The sequence below is a fragment of the Ammospiza caudacuta genome, chromosome 10 (assembly GCF_027887145.1).
Source record: "Ammospiza caudacuta isolate bAmmCau1 chromosome 10, bAmmCau1.pri, whole genome shotgun sequence".
NCBI lineage: Eukaryota > Metazoa > Chordata > Aves > Passeriformes > Passerellidae > Ammospiza > Ammospiza caudacuta.
The window spans coordinates 7,040,444-7,060,878 of NC_080602.1; the positions used below are offsets into that span (position 1 = coordinate 7,040,444).

General features: G+C 53.5%; 1 pseudogene; it reads right to left on the reverse strand.

The window, feature by feature from the left end:
• Positions 1–274: 274 nt before the first annotated feature.
• LOC131561691 (serine/threonine-protein kinase pim-1-like) lies at positions 275–14,270 on the reverse strand (annotated as a pseudogene).
• Between the last annotated feature and the right edge of the window lie 6,165 nt (positions 14,271–20,435).

The window sequence follows — 20,435 nt, forward strand, 5'->3', positions numbered from 1 at the left end:
ATGATTAGTGTTTTATGTGTAATTTGATGTTGCGTTAAATCCTATTCCAAAGTTCTTGATTTTTTGCACTTTGCCAGTAGAATTTTGTGTCATTTTGACCTCTTACAAATATCTGGCTGGTGTTTTTCCTGTGCACCAAATTTGAGTAAAGGTGGCAGATGAATTGGTGAGTTGGCACGCAAGCCCTGAATGGAGCTCCGGGTGCGTGGAGGATCGGGGCAGTGTGAGTCGCGCACAATCCCTGCAGTAGGAGGACACGGGTCCCTAGCGGCGTTTAGGGTGCCCCGAGTACAGCGGCAGCACTGAGTAGAGCCAAGAGGGCCCCAGTGCCCAGGGTGGAACGGCGGTGCTGGGGGTTCAGGGTGCCGCCCTTCAGGTAGAAACCGTAAACCCACTGAAGGCCCCTGAGGGGATTGGGGTCACAGGGCAGGGCAGGGCTGGGCTTACAGGGCAGGGCAAGGCTGGACCTGCCCCTTCCTCCCCCACACACAAAATGTTTAGAGCCAACAATCTCCTCCAGTCTGTCAAAACAGGCAGTGTTGGAGGTGAAATCCCAATTGTGGCCATGGGCACCTGGCTGAGAAGGACAGTTCTTTTCCATGGGAAGGAAAGCACAGAGCCTCAAGGTTTGGAAGGCAAGTGAGAGCCTCAGCAGGCCACGGCCAGCTAGATTGTCAGTAATTGCAGAGTTTGGATTTAGGGAATTTTGGAGGTGGAAACCCAATCTCAGCCATGGGCACCTGGAGAAGCAGACAGTTCTTTCCTTAGGAAGGAGAGCATGGAGCCTTTCCCAATGTTTTGGGGACGGATGAGAGGTGACCCTTGTGAAACCACTGCCAGACAGACTTGTCCTGGCAATATTCCTATTGGAAGAATCCCTGGATATAAGGACCTTTGGAGGTGAAATCCCAATTCTGGCCATGGGTGCCTAGAGCAGGAGGACAGTTCTTTTCCATTGGGAAGGAAAGCACAGAGCCTCAGTGTTTCAGCAGCAGATGAGAAGTGACACTCAACATGCAAAGGTCAGTTGGACCAGTCAGGCAGTCTATGGGAGGCCAAAGCAGCCAGACTTGTTTTGTGTTCCCTTGGTTTTGTGGGGCTCCATATTGTCACAATGGTTCCTTGGATCCATGGGGCCCCGCAGTGTCAGAATGGTGACTTGATTCCATGGGTTCCAGCAGTGTCACAATGGCCCCTTGATTACAAGAAGACCTGCAGTGTCACAAAGGCCTCTTGGTTTCACGAGGCCCCACAATATCACAATGGTCCTCCCAGGATCACAATGGTCTCACTGATTCCATGAGGCCTCACAGCGTCACAATGGTCTCTGCGTTTCCATGAGTCCCTTGAGTGTCACAATGGTCTCTGTGTTTCCATGGTGCCCCTCAGTGTCACCATGGCCCCTTGGTTCCATAACACCCCAAAGTGTCCGAATGGTCTCCATGGTTCCATGCAGACCCACGCTGTCACAATGGCCCCTTGTTTTGATGAGGCCTCTCAGTGTCACAATGATCCCTACATTCCATGGAGCCACACAGCGTCAGTACAGTCCCCATGGATCCATGAGGCCCAGCAACGTCACAGTGCTCTCCATGATTCCATGAGGCCCCACAGTGTCACAATGGTCCCTTGTTGTCACAGGGTCCCACAGTGTCACAATGGTCTCTTGGTCTCACAGGGCCCCACAGGGTCACAATGGTCCCTTGGTTCCATGGGCCTGTGCTGCTGCATTCCCCCCTCCCCTTCTCAGGCCGCCCTGCCAGCTGAGAAATGCTCCCTGGGCCTCAGCCTTGGCCAACAGCCCCAGGCTCAGCTCCTCTGCAGCTCATCACAAACACTGTCTGCTCCAGGCACTGCTGCTGCCCAACCAGCTCCTGGTTCCTATAGGAGCAGTCCTGGGACCTGTTTGTGTTCCCTGAGCGGCACAACATCCCTGTTCTCACACTGCCAAAGAAAGCTGCTGATGCCAAGTGCGGCCAGGATGAACCATTGCTGGGACTGAAGCCCCTCTCTTGGGGCCCTGCAAACAGCGCTCCAAAAGGAGCCCTTGGAGCTCTCCTGGGCCAGCCACTCCCTCTGAGTGGGGCCTCTCCCAGCCGGGAACTCTCCCGTTTGCTGCACTCGGGGATCCTGAACAACGACGGAGCCTGGGCCGATCCCCCCACTCCTCCAGGCTCAACCCTTCACCCGCTGGGGAGATGCCAAAGGACCCACAGTGAGCATTTCCTGCCCTCAGGGGAATTGCTCACAGGTGCCTTGCACTGACTCTTTGTGTCTGTGTGCACACAGGAGTGCCTGTGCTGGGGAAATGTGGCAGAAATGCTGCACTCTGAGGGGCTTGAGTGCCTTGGATAGCTGAGTCAGTCAGGCCTGTAGGGAAGGTTAAATCACAAGGCCTAAGTGAAGTTAAATGCTGCTGAGAGGTTTTCTTTTGCTAAGCAGTTACCTTTAGTATAAGTTTTATGTTAAGTTCAATATTGTTAAGTGTTATTCCTCTGTTAAATTGCGAAGTCATAGGTTTAAGTTAGGTTACATGCTGTTATACTCTGCTCTTTTGCTAAACTGTGAGGTTGAAAGTATCAGTTAAGGTTAATGTATAAGTAAAGTCCTGTTAAGTTTGAGCTCTGTTAAGCTTTCAGGCCATGTTCCTTTTATCCTTGCCCTTGCTGTCCTTGTGTCACTCACACATGCACACACAGGGACAGTTCCAGGTTAATTTCTGGTTTTATTGCCTGGATTCTGTTTGGTTTTGTAGTTGCTTTGTTTCCTTGGTGTGCCTGAAGTGTCCAGTCAGGAGCAGAGTGACTCTTGCCAAGGAACTTTGTGCTCCTGTCCCTTAATATTAAATCTGGTTTTGGCTGATCCCTTGCCGGGGGTTTTTCAGCGCTCTCAAGGCCTCGTTTGTAACAGGGTGAAGGAGCCCTGGCCCAGGCTCTGGCCCTGGGGGACACGGGGACGCTGCCGGGAAGTCCCTGTCCCCCTGTGCCACCCCCAGGGCCCCGTCCCCCCGTCCCCGTGTCAGGCTCTGGGGTCGATCCCATGGAACATCCTCTGGGGGAGGCTGCGGGGCTGGGGGACCCGGGGGGACAGGGGACCCCGCTGTGCACGAGCAGGGTTGGACTGCTCTGGGGGGAACTGTGAGGGGGGCCGGGGCAGAGTGACCTCCCCAGTGCCCTCACACAGCCCCCGTGATGTCACATTGCCCCTGTGATGTCATGCTGCCCCCATGATGTCACACAGCCCCTGTGATGTCACACAGCCCCTGTGATGTCACACTGACCCTGTGATGTTACAGAGCCAACTCTGTGTCATCCTGTGATTTCATACAGCAGTGCTGTGACATCGCAGAAGACTGATGTCACAAAGTCACCCTGTGATGTCACAATCTGGTCTGTGATGTCACAGCCTCCTCTATGATGTTACACAGCCACCAGGTGAGGTCACAACCTACTCTCTGATGCCTCAGAGCCACCCTCTATGAGAGCAGACACTGCTCTATAGCCTCACACCCTGCTCTGTGATGTCACAGCAAGCTCTGTGATGTCAAAGCCAGCTTTGTGATGTCACACAACCCTCAAGAACCCTTAAGAACTCAGTTCTATTGAAACACTGAAGTTTCTTGTATTTTGAAGAGATCCCTGTCAGGGACACCACAGGGAAAGTGTCCCCAGGCCCCAGGCAGAGCAGAGAACTGGAGGCAGTGATGACAGGTGGGGACAAAGAGAAGCCAAGTCTTGGTGCCCTGGGGCACAGCAGGGTCTGTGCCACCAAGGGCTGTGAGGAGACACCTTGTCCTGAGGCACGGGGGCCTCCTGGCACAGCCCCAGCCAGGCTGGGCACTGTCAGCCCCTTGTCCTGCCCTCAGCATCCTCCCCTAGCCCACATCCCATGGCCTCAAGGATCTGCTGGAAGGAGTCCCTGGGGAGCCTTGCTCAGGAATGGTCCTGGGGGCTCCTTCATGCTTCCAGGGACTGCAGGTTTTTCAAAGGACTTTGGGTTTTGCTTTTGCCTTGGAGTCTCTGAGAGCTTTGTGCAATCATGGCCTCTAATTATGTGTTGCAATTAGTCCTTAGAGAGGCTTTGTCAGTAACACCACTCAGTGGGGCTCATAAATGCTTCAAGGTACTTCAGTTCTTTTAAGGTATTTGGTGTTTCCCTTGGGATAGACTCTGGGAGATATTTGTCCAATCATGGCCCCAATTATCTGCGTTAATTAGTCCCTGGAGAGCTTTGTACTGACACGAAATGGGGCTCATTAATGCTTTGAGACACTCAAGGTGTTGAAGGTACTTTAGATTTTCTTTTCCACACTGTCTGAGAGGTTTTTGTGCCATCCTGGCCACAAATTCTCTCCTCCAAGGAGTCCATGAGGAGCCTGTGTTGGAGAGGGACCTCAGAGGGAGCCATGAATGCCTGGAGACACTTGGGGTGTTTCCTCTGCCTTTGACTCCTGGCAAGGTTTGTGCAATCTCCTCCCAGGCCCTGAGGTTCAAGGGCTCACTCCAAATGCACAGTGAGGCTCATGAGGATCAAGCAAGTCCTGACAAACCCTGGCTCTGCCTTGATTTCCCTCTGCTCCAGTGTAGTTCATTAGGAGGTTTTCCTTTGACAGTTATGGAGAAATAGTTCAAAGAGCTTCCAGGAAATATGTAGTCCTATTTTAAAGGGTGTCTTTTTATTGCTGTTCTTATTACACAAGAGGTGATTGCAGCATTCAGTGACTGATATTGATCCAGGGACTCTCCTAAGGAGCCCTGGCCTGCTCAGAGAAGTGGTGCCTTGAGCTCTGAGCCAGTGTGGACAACCTTGCTTCATATTCCCCAAGCCCATGGTCTCTCTCCTCACTCACCTGGAACCTGCTTTGCTTGGAGAAGTGGCTGCACACAGCCAAAGAGGGATTTTCCTTCATTTGTTTTTGAAGCAATCTAAAACTCCTGAGTTTCCCCACTGAAAACAGACATCCTCCTCAACTGTGTGCCAAGCCCAAGCTGCCACCAGAAGCACTCCAGACCTGCCCTGGGCCAGCTGTGAGGGTGCATCATCATCCCAACATGCAGTGGTGCCATTGCAAGGGACTGTTGCCATGGACACTGCAAGGACCCCACTGCTGGGTTTGGGTGCCATGGCAACCCCCATCAGTTCAGGTTTCCTTGGAAACCAGCCCAAGGAGCCATTTCTGCAGCCAGGTTCCATGGCCACTTGCCTGCAGAGCTGTTGCTGCCCTTGGCTGCCATGGCAACCCTGGGACAAAGCAGTGCCAGGGCTGTTCCAGGTACAATTGCAGTGACACTCGTTGGTGCCACCAGGTGCCATGGCAACGGCCACGGGGACCCGTTCCTTGGTTTGGTGCAATGGCAACCAATGCCCGGACCCGTTGTGATGGTTGGTGGCCATGGAAAGCTGCCCTGGGCCCTTGCTCAGGGCTGGTGTCAGTGCCCAGAGCCAGAGGGGATCCCTTGCTGGGGGCTGTGCCATGGCCACCTGCCCTGTGCCGCGCTGGCCGCTCTGGCACCAGGAACCAGCAGCCACCGGCACTGCCAGGGCCAAAGGCCAGGTCAGCCAGACAGAAAGGGGCAGGGCTGGGCACTGTTTCCATGGCAACCGGCACTGGGGGGACACCTGGGTCACCTGGCCTGGCAGTTGCCATGGAAACCCCCGGCAGGGACTGAGGGCACAGCCCCTGGCACTGAGACACTGCTGGGCCGGGTGCTGAGCACAGCGCTGAGCACGCAGAGATGGTTTTGTTCTTGCTGAGCTGCAGCACAGCCAAGGCCTGTCCTGCCCCTCGTCCAGCCACGCTGGGGAGGGGCTGGGGCTGCGGGGGAGCTGGGCAGGGGACACAGCCAGGACAGGGGACCCCAACTGAGCCCGGGCATACCCCAGACCAGAGCACATCATGCTCAGGGTATGAAGGGGGGAACAGGGAGGAAGGGGGGAATTTTGGAGGGAGGGCTTTTGCCTTCCCAGGTAACACTTAGGCAAAAGGGGGCCCTGTTTCACCAGTGGGCAGGGTCACTACCAAAGACACAGACACCAAGTTAAGGAATTGTGTCATTTATATCATGCACAGCTGCAGAGATTTACAAAAGGATAAGCTCAGCAAAGCACATCATCATTAGCAAAGAATTACAAAAGAAGCTCAGCAATCCATCATAACCCATCATTATATTTTGATGACCAATCCCTTGGTGAAACACCAGAGGTATTTGTGGCAGACAAAGATTCTGGCTGACTATCAAGGTACACCTTACAGACATCAGTAGTACTTTAGTGACACCGTTCTTCATTATTTTTTCTCAATCTCATTCGAGTTAGGAACAAGAATTCTGTTGTCCATGGAGCTGGCACCTTTTTAATTCCAGAATAATGCCCCCAGGCCCTTTGCTGTTCAGCTTTACCATGCTGTCTGTGGCTAACAAGGCTTGGGGGGCCCTTTCCCCTCTGGCTGGAAGGGGCCGGGTCCCAGTCCCTGAGGGGCACCCAGGCTCCTGGATGGAATTGCTGTGCAAGTCCCTCAGTGTCACAGCAGCCTTCGCACGGAGCCCCGTGGATCAGAGCATTTTCCACAGGGGCCCTTAGAGCAAACAGGGAGATCTGGTCTGGCAGGATGTGTTAAACAATATAAAAAATATATACATATTTTTTACACATATGTGTATACACATATATACCCACATATATATGTGAATATATTAATATATATATATATATGTCTTTATATACTATAAATATGTATATAGATATTTATTATATCAATATTTCACTTGTACAAATGCATATTAGCTCAAGATTAAAACCTTCTGTTGCTCCATGTGGGAGCATTCCAATAATCATTGTTCCTTCTGAAAGTGCTGTTTCCTATGTACTCTCAACAAATTCATCTTTGTCTGCCCAAACCCACAAGGTGTTTTCCTTTTCCATTTGCAATTTTTGGATGCACTTGAAGCCATCCAGGGGTGCAGCTTCTTTTACCCGACTGCCCCACTGCTCACAAGGGGCTCCGACCTCAGCCCACTCCAGAGCCAGGGAACTCCAGGGAAGGGCTTCCCAGATGGCAATTTCTGATGGGACTGATTCCTCACATTTACATTGAACAAATGACATTTTGTTGGCATCTGGCCAGACTGTGCCAGTTTTGTTTTACCAGTGGGCAGGGTCAGCACCAGAGATACAGACTCCAGCTGAAGGAATCAGTGTCATTTCCTGCAGCTCAGAGCAGCAAAGAATCACAAAAGGAGCAGCTCAGCAATGCACCCAAGCATCCCCACCAAAGATTGCCTGCAGTGATTAACAAAGATCCAGCAGCATTTACCCTCAGCCTTTACCATCCCCCAGACCCACACAGCAGCTGGGGAAGCTGTCACAGCCAAGGGCTGCAGAGCCACTCCTGGACACTGGGAATTCCTGCAGGTGCCTCCAGCCCCAGGTGAGGCTCCAACCCCGCTGCGAGAGGGCCCAGCTCTGACAGTGCTGAATGAACAAACTGACAGCACTGCTAGTGTGGCAACATCTGCTTTCATCCTCCTCTTGGGTCCCTCCCAAAGCCTGGCCAGGGCTCAAGGAGGAACCAAGGGAGCTGACTTTGACCATACAGCCCCAAACAAGGCCAGATGTCAGATTTCATGGCCTTGTCTGGCTTCTAAATACACAAAGGTCAATACATGTTTCACTAAGGAGTGGCTACATCTATCACAGTGTTAATGACCATGCATATTTCATCAGGGAGCAGATACAAAGATAACCTTTGCTTGGAAGGTTCATCCAGAGGCCACCTTTGGCTCAGGGCCTGCTGTCCAGGCCTCACTCAGGGCTGGTGTCCAGGCCTTGGCACTTCAGGGACGTGGTTTAGTGCTGGGCTTGGCACTGCTGGGTGCCCGGCTGAACTGGCTGAGCTCAGAGGGCTTTTCCAACAGAAAGGATTCTGTGATTCCATGATTATATCCGCTGCATTCAGCTGGGGCTATTTTAGCAGCATTCCTTTGCTCCAAAAGTTCCCTTTTGCCCAGCTCCTGTGGCCTGAGGCTTCAGCTCCTTCAGCTCCTGGTGCTGAGCTGCTCATGCTGAACAAGACGGCTCGGAGAGAAGAACACAGTCCATGCAATTCCTTCTGGGACACGGAGAGGGGAGGCTGTGCAAACAGGAGCTTGTTTGCTGTGGCCTCCTCCTCTGCCCTTCACACTTTTCAGCGCTTTGAACCAGCCAAGAGCTTTCTCCAAGAGTGCAATGGAGCAGCTGTTCCTGCTCCCAGGCCTGGCTCTCTCCAGTCTCTGCCCTTGCCTGCTTCTGTCCCTCTTGCTGTGCCCTCTGTTCCCCCAGGGCTCGCTGGCTGCTGCCCAGGACTGTGGCACTGGCACAGATCCAGTGCTCCAGAGCCTCCTTTCTGTGCCCTTGCAGCTGCCTGGGCACAGCAGCCTTTTCCATCTGGAAGCTCCCCATGGACAGGGAGTGCCCAGCTCCGTTCCTTGCACAGCCTCCAGGAGCCCAGGGCTGCCATCTCCAGTCCCTGCTGGCCCTGGGGGCTCCCAGGTGCCTCAGGCTGCTGTGACACCGCTGCACACGGGAGGGAAGAGGGGCAGGGGCTGTGCTCAAAGTCAGCTCCATGTGCTGCTGCTGCTGCTGCTGCTGTGGGGTCATTTGTGCAGCCCTGTCTGCCCAGAGTCAGGGATCAGATGCTGCCAGTCTCTTCCAGCCCTGGCTGCTCAGAGTTTGGGCCTTGGAGCCCCAGGTGGCCAAAGGCAGCTGCTGCTGGTCCCTCTGTGTGCCCGTGTTCAGCAGTGCTGCTCCATCAGTCTGTGCCCAGCAACGGGGAAAAGCCTCAGCCCTGCAGGGCCAGGAGCTGCTGGGCTCTGCCTGAGCAGCTCAGCCAGCAGGAAGGGAGCTGCTCCACATGGGAACCAAGAGCAAAGGACATTCCTTTTATAGGACATGTTTTCTATTGAAAGGAAAAAAAAAGGAAAAAGTAATCAAAAACTATATAAAATGTGAAAGTGTGAAAAAACCCCAAGTGTGCAGTGAAAAGTCATCTCTAACTTTGAATTAAGAGGCAACTTATCTTTTGAAAAGAAAAGTTATTTACTTTGTAAATGTGCTGATGGCATGGATCCATCTTACTGACCTCAGCAGTCTTTTTAAAAAGTTTTTGGGGATTGTTTCCAATATTGTTATTTTAAATTGTGGTCGAGGCAAGAGGAAGTTGCTTTGTGCCCTTCCAGCTCCAAGCAGGACTGGGAATGGAAACTCTTTCAAAGCCCAAATCCTTTACAAGACGACCTTCCTTCTCAGCCTGGGAATGAGCGGAACATTCCCATTGAAACTTTCAGGGATTTCTTAGAGTCACAAAGTCCCTCTGACAGCTTTTTGCTCTGGTGTGGAAGTGCAGAAGGGCAATTCTCCATCCACCAGCTCCAGACTGCACTGCCTCAGGAGCACGGCCCACTCGCCAGCTTTGGCCCACTCGTGGCACTGCCAGAGGAGGAAGAAAGTGCAATTGCACAATTCCAGCCAATAAAGAAGGAAGAATGGGACAGACAAAACACCCTGTGCAGATCCAGGTGTTCAGCTGCTACTGTGGAGAGTTTGGGTCCTTGCCAGTTGGATGTGTGTCCCCAGCTGCAATCTCTGGGCCTGCAGCAGAGTCTCACTCACCTGCCAAAGCAGAAAGCTCAGGCGCTGTGCTCGCAACGGGCTCGTCTGATGCAGAGCTGTCAGAGCAATGTGAGGGCAGAGCCAGCCCAGCTGGGCCCAGGGCTGAGCCCAGCTGAGCCCTGGCAGAGCCCAGAGCAGCCTCAGCAGCCGCAGAGCCCGGCTGCAAGGAGAGAAAGCAGAAACCGCCCGTCAGCTGAGGGCTCCTGTGCCCTTGTGCCAAGGCCTGCGGTGCCCAGGCCATGCTGGCAGTGCCCAGAGCTGCCCATCCCTGCTGCCTTTGGCAGCAGAGCAGGAGGGCAGCACATGTGCCCAGCCTGCAGCCAGCCACGGCACATCCAGCCCTCAGCAGCTGCCCAGAGCCAAAAAGCAGCTGGGCAGCTGACTGAAGAATTCATTGTATCTGCCCCAGCAAAGGGGGAACCTTTGGTGCCCAGCTGTGCCATGCCCAGATCCGGGAGCAACCCCCTGCCTATAGACTCACCTGCAAATTGGACCTGGAGCCTGGCTTTGAAGAAGGTGCCAGAATCCAAGTCCATCATCTTCAGCTGGCCAGGCCAAGGAAGAGATTGTCATCTTTGAGGTTGTCCTTGGTGTCTCCAGCACCAGCCCCATTTGGAACAGCTTCTCCAGGGGCTCCTTCTCCTTCCCTGGGGTCAGACCAGGCTGTCAGGGCTCTGCCCAGGGCCCCAGCCATCCATGAACCATACAAACAAAACCAGGGGGATGGTGGCCACCAGTGCTTGTCACACCGGGTCTCCAGCTCAGCTCCAGCCCAAGAGCTGCATGTTCCCTTCTGCTGACCCCTGCTCAGAGCTACAGGCAGGACAAAACCAGCCTGGTTTGCTTTGCCACTGATTGCCAAGAGATGTGTGGAGCTGGTACCTGCCAGGCCCCTGGATCCAACTGTGCACGTGGATCTCTTCAGTCTTCTAGGGCAGAGGAACACCCTTCACCCAAGGATGACAGAAAAGATCTTCTAAGGATGGCCTGTCCGAGGGTTGCATGGACAAACACCTCTTAATGACATCTTGGCACGCTGGGGAGAGAAACCAGAAATCACCAGTCAGTTGGAGAAGTTGCCCTCCTGTTCCCATGCCCAGGTCATGCTGGGTGTGCCCAGAGCTGGGCCTAAACTTCCCCGTGGATGCTCTGTTTGGAGGACAGCAGGAGAGCAGGACATGTGCAACCTCCTCAGCAGCTGCCAGAGTGGTTTGCCCATGAGCCCGCTGCTGTCTCCCAGCACTGGTATTCCCCCCGTGCCCAGAGATGAGGATCCACCTTGAGAGAGCCATCGTGGGAACAAGATTCGCCCCCGGATGATCTCATGGCCCCTCCTGAATGGGTGCTTCCCCATGACCAGGTGGCACAGCAGGAGGCCCAGGGACCAGATCGTGGCTGCCTCGCCATGGTAGCGTTGGTGCTGGATCCACTCTGGTGGGCTGTAGGACAGGGTTCCTGTGGAACACAGACACAGCTCAGCAGGGGGCTGCTGCTGCTCCCAGAGCCCGGCCCCAGCATCCCTGGGCCTGTGGGGGCCGCCCCAGAGGCACACGGGGTGAGCGCTGCCCTCTCACCAGCACTTGGGACTTGTGCACAAACTTGGGGATGGAAAAGAAGCCACTGGTCTTGGAAGAGGGCAGAAGAAACACAAGGAAGGCCCAACCATGACACACAAAGGAAAAACCCACCCAGTAGTGGAGAAAACCCACTCTCCCTCCCACCCAGAACAACTCGGCCTTAGCATCAATCCCATCCCAGTGCTGCACCCAGGCTGGGCCACGAGATGCCCAGGAGCACACCCTGCGAGGGCTCACCTGCAAACTGCGTGTAGGCTGTGTCTTGGAGGAAGGCGCCACAGCCAAAGTCGATCAGTTTCAGCTGCCCGCTGGCCAGGTCGAGCAGGACATTCTCGGGCTTGATGTCCCGGTGCAGGACCCCGCAGGTGGTGCAGTGCCGCACGGCCTCCAGCACCTGGCGGAACAGCTCCCGCGCCTCCTCCTCCGGCAGGAACCCCCGCTCCGCCAGGAAACCCGAGAGCTCCTGGCACCGCTCCGGACACTCCAGCACCAGCAGGAAGCTGTCGGGGAGCTCAAGCCACTCCAGGAGCTGAATGACACCGCCACAGCGACCGGACACCTTGGCCAGCAGCACGATCTCCAGGGGTGCGCTGGTGCCGTCGGGCTGCGGGAGGAGCACGACGCCGTCAGTGGGGCCGAGGCCGTGCCGGGGCTCTGGGAGCCCTCAGCCAGCCCGGGATGCTCTGCATGCCCCGCTCAACCCACGCCCGCTCTCCCCGCAGGGCTCACGGCGGCTCCCACCGCGCCGGGCCCCGGCTCCTCCTCGCCCGGCACGGCCCGGCTGCTGCCGCTGGCTCCGCTCACTCACCAGCTCGCCCCAGTGCCGGATGCGATCCCTCGGCACGCGTTTGATGGCCACCTGCGAGCGAGGGAGAGCAGCGGGCTGAGCTCGCCGCCCGTCATGCCCAGACGCATCCTCCTCCTCCTCCTCCCTCCCCTCTGCCTGCGTCCGCCGCCGGCCCAGCCGCTCACCGGGGCGCCGTCCGAGAGCCGCGTGGCCGCAAAGACGCTGCCGAAGCCGCCGCGCCCCAGCAGCGATCCCAGCCGGTACCGCTCCTGCAGGGCCTCCTGCGCCGTCCCTGCGGGCGGGACGCGGCTTTCAGAGCTCGGCCCGGGTCCAGCAACGGCCCCCGAGCGCCCCTCACCCGCCCCGGGCCCGGCATCCCCACCCGCCCCAGGCCCTGGTGGCTTGGGGCCGGCGGCCGCGCTGCCGAGCGGCGGAGCTCGGGCCGGGGAAGCCGCAGCGGAGGCGGAGGGAGCGGCCGCGCCGCGTGTGTGCTCCGCGGGCCCCGGGAGAAGCCGGGGCCGGGACCGGGGTCGGGACCGGACCCTGCGTTGGGTCCGGGTCCGGGCTCGGGCCAGGCGGAGCCGAAGGGCGGCGATGCCGCCCCCGCACCAGGCACTGATGCCCGCCCAGCAGCGCCACCGCCAGTACGGCCAGAGCCGGGCGGAGGCGAGACCGCGGCGGGACGGCCGGGGCCGGGCACGGGGCAGCCCCGCCCGGGGCCGGGGGCGGGCCGGGGGCATGGCCCTGCCCTGCAGGGGAGAGGGAGGCGGGGAGAGGAGAGGGACGCTGGGAAACGGACACTGAGAGAAGGGTGCCCGACAGCGGGAAAGGGAGAGAAAGAGAAATAAAGAGACAAAGAGAAAGTAAAGGAGAAAGACTGTTCAGAAGTATCTGTTTTGGTGCTCTCGCCGCTGCTGCTGCCGCTGCTGCTGCCGCCGCTGCCGCCGCTGCCGCCGCTGCAACTGAAGCACCGGGGCCGTTCGTCCCCGTGTCCGTTCCCCGCTCGCCCCACGAGCCCCACGTTCGAGCCCCGCGCGCCCCGGGGACAGCCCCTCCGTCTGCCCAAACACGGGAACTTTGCAGCCTTGAGCCCAAATGCAGAGCCCTGACTCCTGCACACTGGCACAGCGATCCCCTCGCTCGCTGCTGGGCATTGTCCTTGCTGAGGGGCAAACACTGTCGGGACACTTCCCTTGGGGTAGGATTCCTACCTGAGCCCAGCACTGCACTTACATATCTAGTGTTGCTTTCCAGTAAAAACAGGGGAAGGAAAACTCTGTGTGGCTCATGGTATTTTAGAGTGTCTAAAAATCACTAAGTCACCAATCTTAGAGGTGAGGTGCATCTGGAATTACTGGGATGGAGAAGCAGTGCAACATGGAAAAGGGGAGCATAGAAATAAATAGAGGAAAACACCTTGGATTGTTTCTTTCATTTTCATTTCACTTCTGGAAAGCTGTTTCTGTTTTCCAGGAATCTTCTCCTGTCTGCTCTTCCCAAGAATCTCTCATGGAGAACAAGGTCAAGCTTCTGTCACAAGATTTGCCACCAGGAAATGATGCCACTGGTGAAATTTTCATTGTGACTGTTTGTGCTGGTTTGGGGCAAATTTTGGGAGGAAAGCTCCAAAATGGGTCTGTCTAGAAAGCAAGTTCGAGCAGCCCCTACTCCTAATAGTTCAGGAAAAGACTTCCCTTGAGAAAAGTGAAAAAACCCAAGTTTATTTCACAAGTGAAGTATTCACAAGCATGAAAAATGAATAATATTAAATCAAACTTCTCACAGTAGTGAAGAGATGGCAAATTCAGGAAGTCCTTTTTGTGGGTTGTAGTTGGCTGCCTTGGTCTCTTCTAAGTCCCTCTGGTGCTGGAATGCAGCATCCCAGAGCTCGGGGGGCCACAGGTGTGAGCTGCTGCTGCCGGTGTTTGTCTGGGTTTTCAGTCCAGAGCAGGTGTAAACAGTTCCAAGAAAAAGGAAAGTCACAGTTCCTCCACAGAAAGAGGAACTTCTCTTCCTAAGCTAGCTAAAACCAAATTGCTAGCTAGACCTGGGCTGTGAAGGTATCAGGAAATTTCCAAATCTGGGCACTGGCGGTCCCAGCAAACACCAGAGCTGGATGGTGCTGGAGCCAGAACCTGCAGAGTTACAAATTTTGGCCTTCTGTGCCAGCTAATCCATGGACTTGGGCTGTGCCAGCACCAGGAAGTTTTCAGATCTGGGCGCTGGCGCTGCCAGCCAACACCAGATGTGGGTGGCGTCATTGCCAGCGACAGAAATCTGCCAGATTTGGGCTCTGCTGGCCCTGAGAAATTTCCAAATCTGCGTTCTGGTTACATGACACACAAGATGTGGGGGCGGTGCCAGAGCCAGTAAGAGGAAGCTGCCACAGGTTTTGGATTTCTGTGCCAGCAAATTGCTGCACTTGGGCTGTGCCAGAATTGGGAAATTTCCAGATCTGGGCACTGGCAGTGCCAGCAAACAGCCCATTTCAGGCTCCAGGCTCCAGGAAGGACTGGATCTGGATGCCTTCCTCTTTTCTTTCCTTCCTTCTTTCCTGGGATCCTGCGGCCAGCAAACTCCAGATTGGGCAGTGCTGGCAAGGGGAAATTGACAGGTTTTAGCTTTCTTTGCCAGCGAATTCTGGACATGGGTAGTGCCAGCACCGGGAAATTGCCAGATGTGGGCACTGGCAGTGCCAGCACACACCAGATCTGGGTGGGGAATGTGCCAGCACCAGGAAATTGTGAAATGTGAACTTTCAGTGCCAGCATATTGCTGGAATTATGCTGTGCAGGAACCTGAAAACTTCTGGATCTGGGCACTTGTGGTGTCAGCAAACACAAGATTGAGTTGCTGTAGGTACCAGGTATTTGCTTGGTTTTGGCTTTCTTTGCCAGAAAATTACAAGACTTGGGCTGTGTTGGCACTGGGAAATTCCCGCATCTGGGCACTGGTGGTGCCAGCAACCACCAGATCTTGGCATTGCCAATGACGGTAGCAGGGAATTGCCAGATTGTGGCTTTCTTTACCAGAAAATTGCTGGACTTGGCTCTGCCAGAACAGGGAAATATCCAGATCTGAGCACTGGCAGTGGCAGCAAACACCAGGTCTGGGTGCCTGTATTGGCATCAGGAGATTGCCGGATTTTGGCTTTCTGTGCCAGCAAATTGCTGGACTTGGGCTGTGCCAGGACAGGGAAATTTCCAGATCTGGGCACTTGCACAGCAAACACCAGACCTGGGTGGTGCTGGTGGCAGCACTGGGAAGCTGCTGGGTTCTGGCTTTCTTTGCCAGAAAATTGCTGCATTTAGGTTTTGCTGGCACTGAGAAATTCCCAGATGCTAATTTTCTGTGCCAGCAAACTGCTGGAATTGTGCTGTGCAGGCATCTGAAACATTCCCGATCTGGGTACTGGGGGTGTCAGCAAACCCAAGATCGGGTTGCTGTAGGTACCAGGTCTTTGCTTGGTTTTGACTTTCTTTGCCAGCAAATTGCTGGACTTGGGCTCTGTCAGAATAGAGAAATATCAAAATCTGGGAACTGGCAGTGCCAGCAAACACCACATTTCAGGAAGGATTGGATCTGGATCCGTTCCCTCCCTGCCTCCCTCCCTCAACAAGGCGCCAGAAGGGCTGGAGAGCAGCCAGGCAGAAAGGGACCTGGGGGCACTGATGGACAGCAGGCTGCACAGGAGCCAGCAGTGTGCCCAGGTGGCCAAGGAGGCCAATGGCTCCTGGCCTGGATCAGGAATGGTGTGGCCAGCAGGAGCAGGGCTGGGATTCTTCCCCTGTGCTCAGCACTGCTTGGGCAGCGCCTCGAGTGCTGTTTGCATTTCTGGACCCCCCAATTTTGGAAGGACATGGAGGGGCTGGAGCGTGTCCAGAGAAGGGCAACAAGGCGGGGGGGTGGGGGGGGGATCTGGAGCACAAGAGCTGTGAGGAGCGGCTGAGGGAGCTGCTGGGGTTGTTTATCCTGGAGGAGAGGAGGCCCAGAGGAGACAAGGCAGTGTCAGGGCACAGGTTGGACTTGATGATCTCCATGGCCTGTTCCACCCTTGCTGATTCTGAGATTCTCTGAAACCACCCTTGGAGCAGTTGCAGGAGGAGCCCTGGGCCTCCTGTTCAGAAGCTCCAGCAGCCCAGGTCCCTCAGCTTCTCCTGCCAGCCCCAAAGCCCGTCCTGTCAGTCCTGCAGAGCCTCTGCAGCTCCTCCTCACTGCCCAGAACAGGGAGCCCCAGAGCCAGACACAGCAGCCCAGATGTGCCCCCCTGGCCTGGGGTGCCTCTGGCAAGGGAACAGCACCAGGCACTGCAGGAGCCTGCAGACAATTGATCTGAAGGCCAAAGCTCCTTAGCTCCTTCTGAAAGAGCAGGAACAGTTTCTCATTCCAGAGTGGTGGAATGCTGGGCACCGCAGCTCCGGGTGAGGACTGGACACAAGTTTGCTCCCACTGAGTGCTGGGATGGGTTCTGCAGGAGCTCTGGGCTCCTGTGCTTGCCAGGCACAATGAGGAGAGAAGGAGCCAAGTCCACTGATGTGGGAAATGGGTTTGTAGAAAGTTTTTAGAGCCTAATAGAAGGCCCACAAAATATGAATCTGTATATAAATCTTGAGACAAGGAATGCTAACTTAAAATTTTCCATGGAATAGGACAGATATTGTTGATAGAGTAATGGAGCTAGAAAAATATTTCTAAAGATGGCCTTGCAAATAAGACTTTGGAAAAACAGAGCTATGAAAGATGCATTGTAGTGGGACCCACAAGGGGTATTTTTAAATAATTGGCTTTAACGCATCTACAACATGGCATGGCAAAAGGCTGAAAGACCAAGAAACACTTATAATGTAAAATATTTAGGAAGTAGTTGGCTTCTGATTGTGATGGCGTGAATTATAACATCTGTATTGTCTCACCCTTCTCATGACACTGAAAATGGAATAAAAGTTTTTAAAACACCTCTCAGTTGCCCCATCTCTAGGTCAAGAAAAGAGTATTATCCAACACACTGACACACCTTTGCCTTAAGCATAGCCCAGCCTGGACCAAACACACTGAAAGGTTTCCCCTGTGGCCCATGTCTCGAAACATCAGGTCTGCTGTTTGACAACTCAGGTTGGTTTGGTGTCAGGGAGTTCCCTCAGAAATACTGGGTTTGTCTTCCTCTGTGCCTTCCCCTCAGCAGCCTTGGGGATGCTCCTGTGTGAAGCCATCTGTCTCACACAGTTTCAGACAACTTCAAACAGGATATTGTGCAAGAAGTCGTCTCCTCTAAAGTGTTCCTGCAATCCCTTTCCAGCAGTGGGAAATTATTACTGATAGATGAAAGTGGAAAACCCCCAACAGTTTATTATCAAACAGAATCCCCCATGACACGCGTTCCAAGAAGGCGCCGGGGTCTCTCTCGGAAGAACAGGAGCTGTCACGGAGCAGTTCCAGCAGCTGATGGAAGCTCGGGGACTCATCCGGTGTCGGCTTTCTCCCACGGCAGAGCTCCATGGGGCGGGCAGGGCAGTGAAGCAGCTGGGCTGGAGCCCCTCGCTGCCTTGTCTCCCCGGCGTGGCTCAGCCCACAGACTCTCGGGCTGGGAGCGGGGCCGCTCCGCTCCTGCCGGCACCGTGTCCCTGGGCTTGGACAAACAGTTTCCTGCCAGGAGAGCCCTGCACACTGCTCCACAGATCTTTCATAAAGGCCCAAACCAACTCCAAACACTCTGTCTGCAGCAGCTTTGCACAAAGGGCTGCAGCAATCCGGGACAGCTGCAAGTGAGTGTCGGAAGGCTCTTGTCTTGTTCCTGACAGCAGAATTCTTGATGATCTGATGCAGTTTTATTCAGATGTAACATGAGAGCGGAGGTTTTTTGTTAAAATATTTCATGATGAGTAACAAGCCTTGGGTGCATGAGGTACAGGACTGACATGCCAAAGCATGAGCGTATCCTCCAAAGGGGCCAGTTTAATTGCCCATTTTATTACTCTTGTATTTACTCCACACTAATAAGGAAAACCAAGCTCTGCTTGGAGGCAAAACAGGCATGGGATACACTACAGTCCCTCGCAGGCTCAGCAGGGCTGGCAGTGACACAGCAGGCCGTCTGCTTCATTGTGAACCACTACAGAGCTACATCCCAATGTGGTTTAGGTAGCGTGGTATAATTAAGAGCTCCCTTTCTGCATGAGACACAAAAAGGAGATCCCAAATGATCTTCTGCAAACAAGGTGCAAACAACACAGCTGCACTGCTGTCCCGGGTAAATATACATACAGGTGAACTTTGCCAAAGCAGTGCATCATTTCCCAGTGAAATACATGACCTTTTCTTAGCTATGGAATTGTGATTGAAGACACCTGTGAGCCAGATCAGTGGGAGATTGCAAAGGAGCAAAGCTTTGGGATTTGGGCACACTTCTCTTGGTTTCTTTGCTCAGGCCTTTGGTGAGCACAGAACACACCTAGGTAGAAAACCTTTGACTAGACAGGATCTTTTGGATCCATTGTCCCCCAAACGTGTCAATGTGTGGCCCCGTTGTAATGCCAAGTAACAAAGAGCAGCACAGATGACACAAAGAAAACATGGCCAAAGAGGAATAGGAGAGGCCCAATGAGGAAAGGATGTGGTGAGACACTGGCACATTGAGTGAGCTGCACTCCCATAATCTCTAGGCTAGCAGGTCCTGGTCTCACTTTCTCCTTTTGGTTTTTTCAATTGTGTTTATTTATTTACTATTTTTCATCATCAAAATAAAATAGCTAGAATTAAAAAAAAAAACCTCATAAAAACTTAAAGACAGAATCAAAAGACTGAAGCCCCAAAGCAGATAGCCTCCAAGAAATAATGAGTTAAAACATAGAATGTGAGGCATTTGAAGAAGGCATAGTATTAGGAAACACATAGAGCAATTAATCAGCTAAAGCATGGAACACAAGGACAGGAAGGAGATAGGGATAGGGGGAACTGATGGGCTAAGCATGTTCAGAGCCAACAATGTCAAACTGACCCTAAGAACTCTGCCAAGCTATAGAGACCAAGCCAAGTACACCGGGAATTAACCAAATTAGGGAAGAGGTTCAAAAGTTTAAAGAGGAAGACTCATCGGAAAGACCCCATCTATGATGAAGGCAACAGGAACGACCACCTGAAAATTCCCCAAAAGAGATGTCTCCACCTACGCTCCGCCTACACCACGCCCCATATGAATATGCATGATTATGTATCTGATCTGATGTAATCCTATACCCAAAATTGTATATAAGGCTTGCTTTTGCTATGTGAACTCAGAAATCCACTTCGTGATTTCTCCGACGCGTCGTAATAAAATACCTCCTGCTTATCTGACTTAGGCTGAGTCTCTTAAGCAGTTATTCTCGCCTTTTGGGGCAAAATTCGGCATCATTTTCTGGCGACCCAGATGGGACCAGACAGGAGATCCGGGCCCTGAGGTCCTCCCGGGCCGGGTCCGGGGTCGGGATTCTCTGGGCGCCCCTGACGAATTTTTTGTCAGAAGAGACCCCCCTGGACCGGCGCCTTGGTGGACGGAGGGTTCCCTGCATCTCCTGCTTCAATTAAGAGGTATTTTAATTGTTTATTGGTTTTATTGGTAGGGAAACGGGGGTCAGACGTGACCGCCCGAAGGGAAAGCTGGGGGACGCCCCGGTAACGAATCCCAGCTGGGTTAAAACCCCAGCATTGGGTTGCTAGCATTGGGTTGCTAGCATTGGGTTGCTAGCATTGGGTTGCCAGGGTTAGATTCCCGGCATTGTTTTTGTAGAGAAAAGGATAAAGTCCTGCTACTGGGTGAGAGTCCCGGTAATAGAAACGCAGGTTAAAGTCCTGCCACACTGGGTTAGAGTCCTGGTAATAGAAACGCAGGTTAAAGTCCTGCCACACTGGGTTAGAGTCCCGGTAATAGAAACACAGGGGTAAAAAAAAAAAAAAAACAAAAAAAAAAAACAAAAACAAAAAAAAAAAAAAAAAAAAAAAAAAACAAAAAAAAAAACAAAAACAAAAAAAAAAAAAAACAAAACAAAACAAAAAAAAAAAAACAAAGAAGAGGGAGAACGCAGGTTAAAGTCCTGCTGAAAGGAGTATTTGTTTATCTTGGTATCTTTGGTTCGTTTATACTGTATGGGAAACTGTCTCAACATTGTGTTTGATGTTATAATACTGCGAATTAAGGGTTAAGAACTGAGACTGCTATCTGAGAGGTTTGTCGGCCGGTGATCTTCTTGTGTCTGTTCTATGTGTCTGTTGCAAAATTTTACAGGAAACGCCTTGTCACTCTCTTTGTAATCTTTTAGAAGAGAATCAGTTGATAGACATCCGGAAGAAAATTGTGACCCCCTGCAATTGTTATATTGTCTACGGCTGCGATTGTATGAATCTGGCAAACCGGTGTCTCATGGTCTGTAAGCGACCTCTTGTGACCAAAC